This window comes from Chrysemys picta, chromosome 1, assembly GCF_011386835.1.
Source record: "Chrysemys picta bellii isolate R12L10 chromosome 1, ASM1138683v2, whole genome shotgun sequence".
Classification (NCBI taxonomy): Eukaryota; Metazoa; Chordata; order Testudines; family Emydidae; genus Chrysemys; species Chrysemys picta.
The window spans coordinates 251,223,756-251,236,866 of NC_088791.1; the positions used below are offsets into that span (position 1 = coordinate 251,223,756).

The 13,111-nt window shown below is 39.0% G+C and overlaps 1 long non-coding RNA gene across 1 annotated transcript; it reads left to right on the forward strand.

Moving 5' to 3' along the window:
• Positions 1 to 37: 37 nt before the first annotated feature.
• LOC122172564 (uncharacterized) lies at positions 38 to 12,329 on the forward strand. The gene is made up of 3 exons (XR_006172992.2): positions 38 to 109; positions 2,309 to 2,337; positions 8,791 to 12,329. It is a non-coding gene; the product is annotated as an uncharacterized LOC122172564 (long non-coding RNA).
• The last annotated feature ends 782 nt before the right edge of the window (positions 12,330 to 13,111 follow it).

Genomic DNA, 13,111 nt, shown 5'->3' on the forward strand with positions numbered 1-13,111 from the left:
AAGGTTACTGTGTCTCTGACTATCCATTAACTGTCACCTGGCAGTGTTGAACTGTATTATCCAGTAATGCAGAACTCCGTATTATTCCTTTCTGAAGAGCTGGTAACAGGTGAGTTGGATGCTGTAGTTATATCTTAAGACTTTTCTTTTGAATGTTTTTGGGAAGCAGGGAATATTTTTAATATTTTTTCTACTTGGCAATATATTTATTAGCACCTTTATATACAATTTAGTTGTTCTGCTGCTTTTGGAAGCAACTGTTCTTTGTTGTGTATATAATAATTGGAATTGGTGACAGGATCCATGTGTTCCTGTTTTTATGGCACGTAGAGCTGTTTATCTCTGTTACTTGTTATGGTTCTTTAAATCAGTAACAAATTCCCTTCCTCCTTCAGAATTTCCTTGTGATGAGATAAGCACAGGTGAAATATGACATATGATTAAGATAGAAAATATGTGCAAGGTTACCTAGGGATTTTATAGATTCATAGATTTCAGTGCCAGAAGGGATAGTTGTGATCATCTTGTCCAGGGGTCGGCAACGTTCGGCACGCGGCTCGCCAGGGTAAGCACCCTGGTGGGCCGGGCCAGTTTTATTTACCTGCTGACGTGGCAGGTTCGGCCGATCGCGGCCCCCCACTGGCCGCCGTTCACCGTCCCGGGCCAATGGGGGCAGCGAGAAGCCACGGCCAGCACATCGCTCGCCCGCGCCGCTTCTCGCCACCCCCATTGGCCCGGGACGGCGAACCGCGGCCAGTGGGGGCCGCAATCGGCCGAATCTGCCGCGTCAGCAGTTAAATAAAACTGGCCCGGCCCGCCAGGGTGCTTATCCTGGCGAGCCACGTGCCAACGTTGCCGACTCCTGATCTAGTCTGACCTCCTGTATAACACAGACCATAAAACTTTCCCCCAAATAATTCCTATAACATATCTTTTAAAAAAATCCACTCTTGATTTAAAAATTGTCAGTGATGGAGAATCCACCAAGAGCCTTAATAAATTGTTCCAATGGTTAATTACTCTCACTATTAAAAATGTACACCTTATTTACAGTTTGGATTTTCTAGTTTCAGCTTCCAGCCATGGGAGCATCATACCTTTCTCTGTTAGATTGAAGAGCCATTATTAAATATTTGTTCCCCAAGTAGCTACTTTTAGATTGTAACCAAGTCACCAATTAACCTTCTATTCCTTAAGCTGAATTTATTGAGCTCTTTGGGCTGGTCCACACTAACCCCCCCACTTCGAACTAAGATCCGCAACTTCAGCTACGTGAATAATGTAGCTGAAGTCGAAGTATCTTAGTTCAAACTTACTGTGGGTCCACACGCGGCAGGCAGGCTCCCCCGTCAACTCCGCGTACTCCTCTCGTGGAGCAGGAGTACCGGTGTCGACGGCAAGCACTTACGGGATTGATCCGGGATCGATTTATCGCATATAGAGAAGACGCGATAAATCGATCCCAGAAGATTGATTGCTTACCGCCGGACCCGGAGGTAAGTATAGACGTACCCTTTGAGTCTATCACAATAAGGCAGGTTTTCTAATCCTTTAATCATTCTTGTGGATCTTCTCTGAAGCCTCTCAAATTTATCAACACCCTCTTAAAATTTGGGTACAAGAGCAGTACACAGTATTCCAGCCCGTGGTCATATCAGTGCCAAATATAGAGGTATAATAACCTCTAAACTCCTACTTGAGATTCCCCTGTTTTTGCATCCCGGGATCTCATTAGCTCTTTTGGCCACAGCATCACACTGGGAGCCCATGTTCAGCTGATTATCTGGCTTGACCCCCCAAACCTTTTTCAGAATCACTGCTTCCCAGGATACAGTCCCCCATCCTGTACATATGATCTACATTCCTTATTCCTAGATGTATACATGTACATTTAGCTATATTAAAACACTTATTGTTTGCTTTTGCCAAGCTTAGCAAGCTGTCCAGATGGCTCTGAATCCGTGACTTTCCTCTTAATTATTTACCAGTCCCTCATTCTTTGTGTCATCTGAAAACAGTATCAGTGATGATTTTATGTTTTCTTCAAGGTCATAGATAAAAATGTTAATAGTCTAGGGTCAAGAACCAATCCCTGTGGGATCCCACTGGAAACACACTAGTTAGGTGACTATTCCCCATTTGTAGCTACATATTGAAACCTATCTGTTAGCCAGCCTTTAATGTGTGCCATGTTAATTGTATATAATTCTAGTTTTTTAATCAAAATGTCATGCATTATCAAATCAAATGCTTTACAGATGTCTAAGCATATGACATTAACACTATTACCTTTACCTTTGTCAACCAGATGTGTAACTTCATCAAAAAAGATATCAGGTTAGTGTGACAGGATCTATTTTCCATAAACACATATTGTTTTGCATTAATTACATTACATTTGAACAGTAGTCTTTTTGAACTCCACTGGAGTTATAGAGGATATGCACATACCCATTCTGTGCTCACCTCAGAGAAGCCCAGGACATTATCTGTTTATTAACAGAAAACGCTACCATTCCACAGTGATTCAAGACTTTGTGGGTCATCATGGACAATTCTGAGATGTTGTCACTAGCTGGCCAGCAAAGGCATAATGCAAGAATTTTTCAAAAACTGAGGGGACAGAAAAACAAATTCTTCCCAGCCCACAATATTGATAGTAATGGATTCTCCATTCCTCCCATAGTTTTTGCTGAGTTTTACCCACTCTTCCTCCATTTCATGAAGCCACACCCTGACTATGCAAATGCAGACAAATTCAGTAGGTTCATGATGGTAGTAGGAGTGTGCATTTGGAAGACTTAAAGTAATGCAATCATGGTACAGTTAACAATGGTGGATATTGTATCTTTGTGTAAGAAATGGTGAAGCATCTAATAGACTGTGAATTGAAGAGGCTATAGGCCTTGTAGGAAGTCATACACAGCTGGACAAACAATGCCATTTGAAGTTGGGACTTGCATGAATACTGCCTGTGCTGGGCATGGAAACGAAATCATATATTTTTTCTGATAACGGGGAGGGAATTATGTTAATTCATGAAATATACAACATTTAATATTAGCATATTCGTAGTAGCTTTTACTTAATGGGGTAGGTACATTAAATATTTTTAATTTTTGAGTCTGGGTAAGGAAGGTTGTTGAGTCATGGTATGCTGACAGTAAATTGAAATATACATGATGGACCTTTAAATCCTGCAAATCAACATTATTAAATGACCAGACATGAAGGTCAGCTGCAATAAGTAACCAGCATAAAATAACAAATCATTAAAAATATGCTTTATAGCATTTCTTGCCTTTGACAGCAGTGAGAAAGAACTATATATAGGGACAGGATATCAAAGTGGAGCTTAACGAAGGCTTTCATGTCATAGACTCCTATTATAGAATCAAACCACTTCTCCTTTGGCCTTGCAATTTTGAACCCCTCAGTAAAATTACCAGAGTGTAATGTTCCCTCGGGTATATTTAATACATAGTTTCTTTAATTTTGCTTCTTAAGCTGAATACCTGTCTATCCTTCTTAGAAGTTAGTTAAATGCCCCTGAGAACTACTGAATAATTTACTGAGATAATATTTTTGAGCCATCATATAAATAATAATAGTAAAGCCAGACTGGATATGTGAAAGGAAAATAAGTTTAGATGCTTCTGACAGATATTAAGCTGCAAGTGTCCCCTGAGTTTTAGCAAGAAGTTTAGTCTGTGGCTGCAAGTTTGTGTTTCACTTTTTGGATAAATGTAAAAATTGTCATATGCCGTATCATTTCAAAGTCCTGAGTACAAAATAAAAAAAGTGCACTCATTAAAACTTTCCTGGATGGGGATTAAGGGAGTGTAATTTGTCAGAGAACCAGAAGTCAGTGCAGGGGTTGTGGTTCAAGCTGATAAGGAGTTGGAGGAAATTCCCTCCCACTGTTAGTAAAACTGGAAAGCGGAAACCTGAAGTAAGACTGCTTTAGCTGATAACAGAGAAATAAAATTATCTTAAACTAAGTATTTTTTTTCTATTAGATTTATTGAGAGGAAAATATTAATTCAATTTATCATTAAGCTGAAAGTTAAGTATATGTGAAACTTCAATATTTTATTTTTGCATGACAGCTGTATTAATTGGCTTTTTAGATTATAAAGTATAACCCAGTAACGTGACCAAATTAGTAAGTGGTGTTAGTTTAGGAGGTAACCTGAGTAAGTTTTCAGTTTACTTTTTAGGGTCCTATTTAAAATGATTGCAAATTGCTCAATTGATGTTAATTTGATCCTTTTATCTAATGCAGAATCATTAAATAAATTGACTTTATGAGCTGTGCTGTACTTTGCAGGATTTGGAACATATGGTGCAAGAGTCTTAATCAAAATGAAGAACAAAATCTCCTCAACTTTTTGGAGTCAAGTACTGCAGTTTTCACTTGTTTCACACTCAGGCAAAGCTAAAAATGAAGTGGGAGTTTTGGCTGCAAAACGACTTCTGTAAGGTTGGGTCTATACTAGTTATATTACAGAACATATTGGGCTCCTCAAACATACATAAAGTAAGAGGTCAGGGGGATAGCAACAAGTGAGTCTCAGTGCATACTCCAGTCTTTGGCCATTTTTTCATGTTTTAAGTTTGAACAAGGAATCGGAAGAGAGGCAGGTTTGGTGTTCTTGGTTCCTAACAGATGCCAGTCTGGAGTCCCTTACAGAAAAGGCTGAAGAATTTCAGTGAAGTTGAAAATTTTCTATTGGCTTTTTGGGCCATCATACAGAAGTTAATAGGAAATTATATCCCTGATATATAATTGTTTAAAAAAAAAATCAAAACTATGGAAAGGACATCATTCTCTATTAAATGCTTTGAGTTTGTATAGTAATTAAATTTCTATAAAATCCTTTTGGTTTACGCCCTATTACATTCTAATGAATGACATTACACATTAGATTTTCTCATAAGAGAGACATTTTAGAACTATAGTTCTGTCACGTTTGACAATACCTATTTAAGACAAGATCTATCTATCTATCTATCTATCGGGCTAAATTCTCTTCTCCAGTTACCCTCGTGTAAAGCCATTAACTTCAGTGATGTTGCACCTGGTGCTACTGAAAGGAGAATTTGGCTTATAAGGCAATATTTTTTCTTCATCTCTACAGAGTACTTCCATTCACAACAATAAATGTTCAACACAATGAATGAGACAAGAATATAGCCTTATTATAATAACACAGAGACTGAATTGCATTTGTCTTCTACAGAGAGTGTGAGGGGCATGTAGCTATTCAGTAGATGAAATGATAATATTCCGTTTTATCTTTACATAGTTTGGGTCAATTCCTACAGTCTTTGCTCAGGTCACATTTTACCATTGTTCAGTGTGCAGTACTCCCAATGAGGGTGGAATATGGATTTCAGTCCTTACTCAGGCAAAATTTCACACTAGTTTTTAATGGGAATTTGCCTGAAAAGGGATTTTATATAGTTGCAAGATTAAGTCCTTTCTATGTAACATAAAATGAGCTAAAAAAATAATCTAAAACAATAAAAGTAGTAAATCTGTATATCAGAAGTTCAGATAAAACCACATTTGTTTAAAATGTCTTTTCTGCCTCTATTGCCTGTCAACAACGAGAGAGACAGAGAAATAAAAATAGAAAGAGTCTGAAAGACAAAATGCCTCTAGTCTTGATTATACTTTTCAGCTGGCATTAATTAGGAATGTCGTCTGCCATTTTAGACCAAAATATACTTCCATCCTACACCTATGTTTCTTCATTGTGATTGATGTAGATTATTTAAATCATGAATGATGAATCGTGAAATGGAGGCATTAGAGAATATTTGTATTTATGTTATAGAAACTGACCCCAATCATCATAAGTTTGCTGCAACTTTCTGCTCGTGGTGGATCTTTGCTGGACAGATGTTTATATATTGTAAAAATGCCGTGCCATCCAGGGGATCTGCCTTATTCTAGGGTCCAGGTTATCTGACAATAAGCATAATATATTCTAGCGATAGCAAGGTGGACTTTGTACTGCAACACAATGCAGCTAAGCTGGATAATGAATAAGTGTGTGTGGGAGGAAGAAAAGGAGAAATGGGAGAGCTGGATCTTTATTCCTAATACACACATCAAATTTCAAAATATCTCCCACAACCTCCTTATAATAATGGCCCAGAGTCTGACTGTAATTTTGAAGGCTGGCATATGACTACGTGAATCATGCACCAAAATGGAGGTATATTAAACTCCATTTCAAATAATTTGCACTGCTCCTTGTAAGGCTCATTAAATACCATTACTGTTCAGTTAAAGGGTTGCTTCCTGCACATAGGTCTTTGCATTTTCTAACATGTTATACTATCAAATACTCCGTACAGAAACATTGATGGAAGTAACCAAAAAAAGAATGTCTACAAAACTCAGTTTCTTTACAAATATATGGGTCCTGATCCCATTGACTTCAGTGGAAGAAGACTCAAACTTGTTATTTTTTAAGTGATGGAGTCTTTGAGAGCTAGGTGATGATTTTTTGGCCTGATTAAACCCGAGTGGAAGGTATGAAGATATGTCTTGTGGAGTGAGGAAAGGAGTAGAACCCATTCCACAGCATGCTGCCCACTTGTTTCAGATTAATGAAGGACCTTCCATATGGCATGGGTTTTTGGGGTGGCAAAAAGAAGAGGGCAGAGAGACTGTGGGATGGTGCTATTTGAAAAATTGTTTCTCCCTTCATCACTGCAGATATCCATCGCTAAGTTAATGCTAACTTATGCTGATTCCCTCACATGAATGGGGTTTTGGAGACCATATCCATAAGACATATCTGCTCATGTGGCTCCTACAGGACCCTGATGGCAAAGTCCTGTATAATTTAGTAAAGAATGATAAATGTTCTGTAGAATTTTTAAACCAACCTACAGAATTGTACAGCAAATATTTCATTGTCTATTTAATTCTACATGTTTTTAGAACAATTTCTTTTAGAAACCTGTTTATTTTCCCTTACATTCCATATAACTTTCCCATAAAGGGAGACATGCTAGCAAGGGTGCTAGAATCACCCAGGAAGTAGGATGGAAGCACCGAGCCACTGCCAGGTCTCTTGAGGCATTCAGGGCATGAAGCCTCCTTAATTGTTCCATGGGAGAATAAATCCACTGCACAAAGAAAGAAATCATAAGTCACAAATGCAGTTTCGAGTTCTTTCATGGCAGAAATTCACCTATGACTCTTCCACATGGTTTAAGCTCTACTTTGGGCTGCATGGGGTGTCTGCTTGTGGAGTGACCATTACGGGGGTATTGCCTGCCCCTTTAGGCCAGGGAAAGGATCCCCAAACTTACCTTAAATAAGCTGGTGAAGAAGGCCACAGTAGGGTCAGCCAAGCCAGGAGAAGGGGCTACAGGTCCGTTTGCAATGATCAGGTCATCCCAGTGCCCCTCAAAGTTGGTGGGAGAATGCTATTCTAGTCAAGGACTATTCATGGCTTTAAATGGGGGGATGTGTCACATTCGGAGGAGGTGGCAGAACTGGGTGGGAAGAAGTGGGGTGTGAGTGGAGCGGGGGCAGGAAAAGGTGGGGTGTGAGTGGAGCGGGGGCAGGAAAAGGTGGGGTGGGGGTGGAGTGGGGGCAGGAGGAGGTGGGGCAGGATAGGTACTTGGGGACATGGCACACTCGGGGGAGTGGGGCAGAACTGGACGGGAAAAGGCGGGGTGGAATGGGGCAGGAAGAGGCAGGGTGGGGATGGAGTGGCACAGGAAGAGGTGGGAAAGATTGGGGCCTTTGGGAAAGGGGTGGAGTGAGGGTGGGGTCTGGGGCAGAGCTGGGGGGGTCAAGCACCCCCCCCCCCAGCACTTTGGGAAGTCGGTGCCTGTGCACTCATAGGTCCTTATGTATTGATTTTGTTTATGTTATAATTATGGTTTCACTATTTTAGAGAATATGGCCTTGTGGTTAAGACACTAGGGTGACCAGATGTCCTGATTTTATAGGGACAGTCCCGATTTTTGGGTCTTTTTCTTATATAGGCTCCTATTACCCCCCCACCCCATCCCGATTTTTCACACTTGCTGTCTGGTCACCCTATAAGACACTGGACTGGGTCTCAAAAAATCAAAGTTAAATCCCCAGCTTTCCTGTTTCAGGTTTTCCTTTTCTTAGTGATTAATAATCAAGATCTTTGCCATTGTTTCAAGCTAAGAAGAATGTCTGTCATTTGACGTCAATACGTCATGCACTGTTTCCATGAACCTAACTGCAAGGTCATATTGACCTGCTATACCTTTCAGTTTGAGAACCTGCTGTGAACAATAGACCTCTAGTGCATTTGTTTCTGGACCATAATATCAGCATAATATGAAATGCATTTTGAAAGTGTAAGTAAAAGCCATCAGTTTCAGCAGAAATAATTGCCCCATTTGCCATGGAAACTAAAAGACTTAATGAAAATGCACTCAACTGTTTTCCATAGTGAGCTAAAATTATTCTAAAAATAGGCCTGGTGCTGGGTATGAGCTGGCCGACATGCACAGATTTCACTTTGCAAGGCTTTACAAGCAAAGAGTAAACACTTGAGAATATATTTTGAGGGGCTTAGAAGGATAACAACTGGGTTCCCTTTTCAGTGGCTCTTTCCTCTTCTAAAAAAACCTGCTTTGTTTCCATAAAGGAGATGGCTAGTGCTAGTAAACAGCTATGATTTACAAAGGTGTTAAAATTGAATCTTTAAAAAAAAGTTAAAATAATATTTGTAGCTCCACCTCCTCAACTGACCCTTTCTCTTTTCTTCTTTCCTACAGGCTGAAGCTCCTACCCAGACCATCTGTTATCTCCCCTTTTTGTGCCAGTTCCTCCTAAACTGCACCAGATTTTTTTTGTTTGTTTGTTTGTTCCTTAGATGCTGCAGCCTCTTCGGGCAGCCATTGATAATCCCTTTTGACTGAATCAGATGATACAAGAAAGACTCTACCTGGGAAGTGTGAGGACACAGGACTTCCCATTGTGAACAGAAAGGAAAAAGGAGACAGTGAATCAGGGACACATAATGACGTGTTATATTATAGAAATGTTTTTAAAGGTGACCGGCCGTTCACTAATTCTGAACTGAAACTGAAGTCAATGAGTAGAACTGCTGGCATCAGGATTAAAAAAAAAGAGAGAGAAGCAAGAGCTGGGCAGAATCAAATGTAAAAAAGAGAGATAGGTAGTGGAAAGATTGTGTGGAAGTTAATGGCAAATAAAAATGTAGGAGACCAAAGTAGAACAGTAAATACTGTCAAAACAAGGCCATATAGGCTGAACTGTGGCTTTGCCAAAAACTCTGCATATCGGGCAGTGAGTTATTACACTGCCCGAGGAGCACAGTAGGAAGCAGAGTCAGAGTTTGCCTCCTGATTCCACCTCCCTGATTTATGAATGACAATCTGTGTCTGCCCAATACCAGGCACAACAGGTACAGCTGCAAAGACTCTGCCCATTCCCACCTCCTCCTGCAAATTCCCCACTTATACATATGGGGAGGAACTTTTAAGTGTCTTCATGGAAGCCGTTCGCCTATCTGCCAGCAGATGACTGACCACCGTCTTGCCCCAAGTTAAAAAAGTAAAAAACTTTTTTCCCCATGGTGGTAAAATAAGTATTCTGGTGGTCCCATTCCAATACACATTGATTCATCATAAACTGATTAAGGAATCTGTCATCATATTCTTTGCACTAAGCTTTAGGCTGTGCGGTGTAGCAGTACAAACTTAAAAACCTGCAGTGACTCTCAGCAAGGTGGGCAGGATTCCCCCTAAAGGCCAGCTAGAGGATCAGAAGACTTGAAGTGATAGGTAAGGCATTTTCACTGTCAAAAAGGAGCATCATCAGGAAATTATGGAGTATTTTTTTAGGGGGTAACTTAACATTTCAAAACTGGTCTAAAAATGAATGTTGTGGAATGTTTCATATTTAACTTCTGCTGACAATCTGCTTTAGCTTTTAGTGACACTTGGTTTTATGGACATGTTATTCCATGGAGTAAATGTTTAAGATATTATTTTGCATGAGTGGAAAGCTAGCTTTAAGCTAGCTCTGAATAGCTGTATAATATTAATGTTCCTTCAACACATCAGTAATTTAATTCATTACTTTCGTTTAATGTAACTATTCACACGGGAGTTGGGTATAATTATCTTTTAGTCCCTGACTTTACACCTCCGAGACTACAAATCAATGCTTGGTGAGGCCGACGACAATTATTCTAATCAAAGAGATGTAATACATGCAAAGTTAGTTGGCTTCATTTCTTAGAGGGCTAAAGACCACTGTACCTCCTAGAACTATATTGAGGTTTGGCACAATTTGTGAGTTGGCAGGCTTTGCTCAGAAGAGACACAAACCTAAATGAGCCTGAGCCTGAACAGAAAAATACACTTTCACCCCACTGGAGGGCTGAGGTGCACAGATAAGAGCAGTTAATGAAAATCTGCTTTGTGTCTACCTCCACTATACCTGCCCTTTGGATAATTTTAGACCTTGGACTCTGGTGTCCTCAACCCAAGCTTTGGAATCCAGATGCCTCTGAGAAAGAGTAAATGTGTTGTTTGAAGGCAGTGTGTAGATTTAGCTGAAAACAAAGGTTGTCAGTGCATTCTAATAAAGTAGATTGTTCTGAGTAATGAAAAGCCTGCATAAACTGACATTGGGAGGAGTCAGTCACTCATCTGTTTTATCTTTTGCTTTCTGTTATTGTATTAAATATCTTTCACGGAATCCTTCTTAACTTCTGTCTAAAATAAAATGAGACCTAAAATAATGGATTTAAATATTTGATCTTCATAAAATGCCAGTGTAAACACATCTAAATTTTCAGAAACTCATTTACAATGTTAAACTCTTCTGTTTCACACTGTTGCTATGATGATTGTACAGACAGCACTAAAATCACAAATAATGAAAAAGTCAATGAAAAAACAATCACGCAGCATATTTTTTTCTGTAGATTCGTAGAAGCCATATTAAAACATCACATGATCATGTAGCAATAAAATCCCAAGATACTTTCAGATAACTATACTCAGATGGGCAAAAGCATTTATTTCAGATCCAAAGGATTTATTATATATTTGCTATTATTTGGGTTAGCACTGAAAATATCCTTGGTCCTATATAATACCCAAATATCAAGATAATCTTTGTCCTGGAGATCTTGCAATTTAGAAGAGAGACATAAAATAAAATGGATGGGAATATCTAGAGTTAGGAGGTATCCAAAGTTGGGAAACTTTACTTTTCTATTCTCCTCCCCCGCCTTCTTCCCACTTTAATCTAACCTTTTTATCCCCCAAAGAGTCAGTTGAAGCTTCCTTGCTGTAAGGAAGTTAGTTCAGATGAGAGATAGATAGGAGATCAAGGAAGTTGTTGATATACTTATTGGGGTTGGCATGCACACTTTCCTAGCTGAGGTGGGGTGGCTTGTCTGAGGTTAGGTTAGTTCATTTGCTAGATATTTGACATAGTCAGATTATGTATCTCGTTTGATTGGCTTTTCTTTCAGATATTTAAAGTACTCTGGCTTGTGTATGGTACATGGCTGTCTTTGATAGATGCATTATAAATTATTTAAATAAATGACAAACAAGCCTGACCTGCTTATTTGCCAAACCCTCTTACATTGAGATGTACTATGTAAGTTACAGAGAAGCTGCTGGAGTTTAATTTGCATAAGGTTCTACAGAAGCTAAAGCAGATGCTTTCCTGGAGTTCGGCTTTGAATTATTGTGTTCAAATGTACCTCCCAAATCATCTGAACTTCAACTAGATTTTGCTTTATTTTAGATGTGAAAATATCAACTTTTGTTTCAGTTCCACCAGAAACCATGAGTCAGGTTAAGTTTACTTGAAATTAGTCCTCTTGGCCAAGGTTAGTTGACTAACATGACTGTGAACCATGAAGAGCCATTTGGTGGCCCTGGCACAAGGTTAAGATTTCATATGATCTATAGTCTGTCCTGTATTGCAGGTTAATCCACTTTGCATAGTGCAAAGCGAACAGAAGTCACTGAGGACTAGTAAAGCTCTATGCTATAGATTCTTTAAAAGTGGTAGGGCTACAAAGACTGGTAACAGCTAGAGACCCTGTTAGTCACACACAAGTATGTTTTGAACAATCCTGTTGATTTGTTTTCTAAAACTGGACATTCTTGTCTTTTGAGGCACACTGCAATGAAAAACCTCAGGCAAAAACAACTTACCTCAACAAATAGAGTATGTGAGTATTTTCTTAATGTACACTGAATAAAACACTGCTGTGCAAAAATAAATGTGAAGCACTGTACAGACTTAGCCAAACACAACAGGACTGATTATTCTATAAGGTAATTGTCTATTATCTAGTACATCAAAGTTTTTTTTTTTTTATTTGCAATGTAGTTATTACAGTGTGATTAAATTGCATATATATTCATGTTATTGCTGTGGTTTCTCTGTGTGAATTTGAAATTTTGTATATGGCATTCCTTTCAGAATCCCTTCCAAAAATTTTTTACTCAGGTCTCTCAACGTGTTTGTTTAATTTCAGTTATAGGCTGCTGCAATGCCAGTATATTGTGGAAAAGGGGAAGAAATGCGCATCAGAAATGATCAGGGCCTTTCAGGTAAAAGCAAATTAATTCTATTTTCCTAGCTAGCAAACATGTAGCAGCAACAAGGAAATCATAAGGAAGAGAGCAAAAAAATTGCCATGAAAAGGAAACCATATATAAGAAATAAGGAAAATAGAACTCTCCATATGTATTTGGCACAAATTCTTTTTTACAAAATGATATCCTCCATTGTCTGGAGTCATGGATAAGTTCCTCCAATAGTATATGTTAACTATACCAGAAGATCTAACCTAAGCACTGTAATACTATTCAATTATTGATGCAACTCTGATTAATATACAGTAGTTGATCTATCTGCACAGATGTCCTTTTCATAGACAGTTTCTTCTCTGATCATAGAATATAAGGGTTAGAAGGGACCTCAGAAGGTCTGCTCAAAGCAGGACCAATCCCCAGACAGATTTCTGCCTCAAATGGCCCCCTTCAAGGATTGAACTTACAAAGTGGGGTTTAGTAGGCCAATGCTCAAACCACT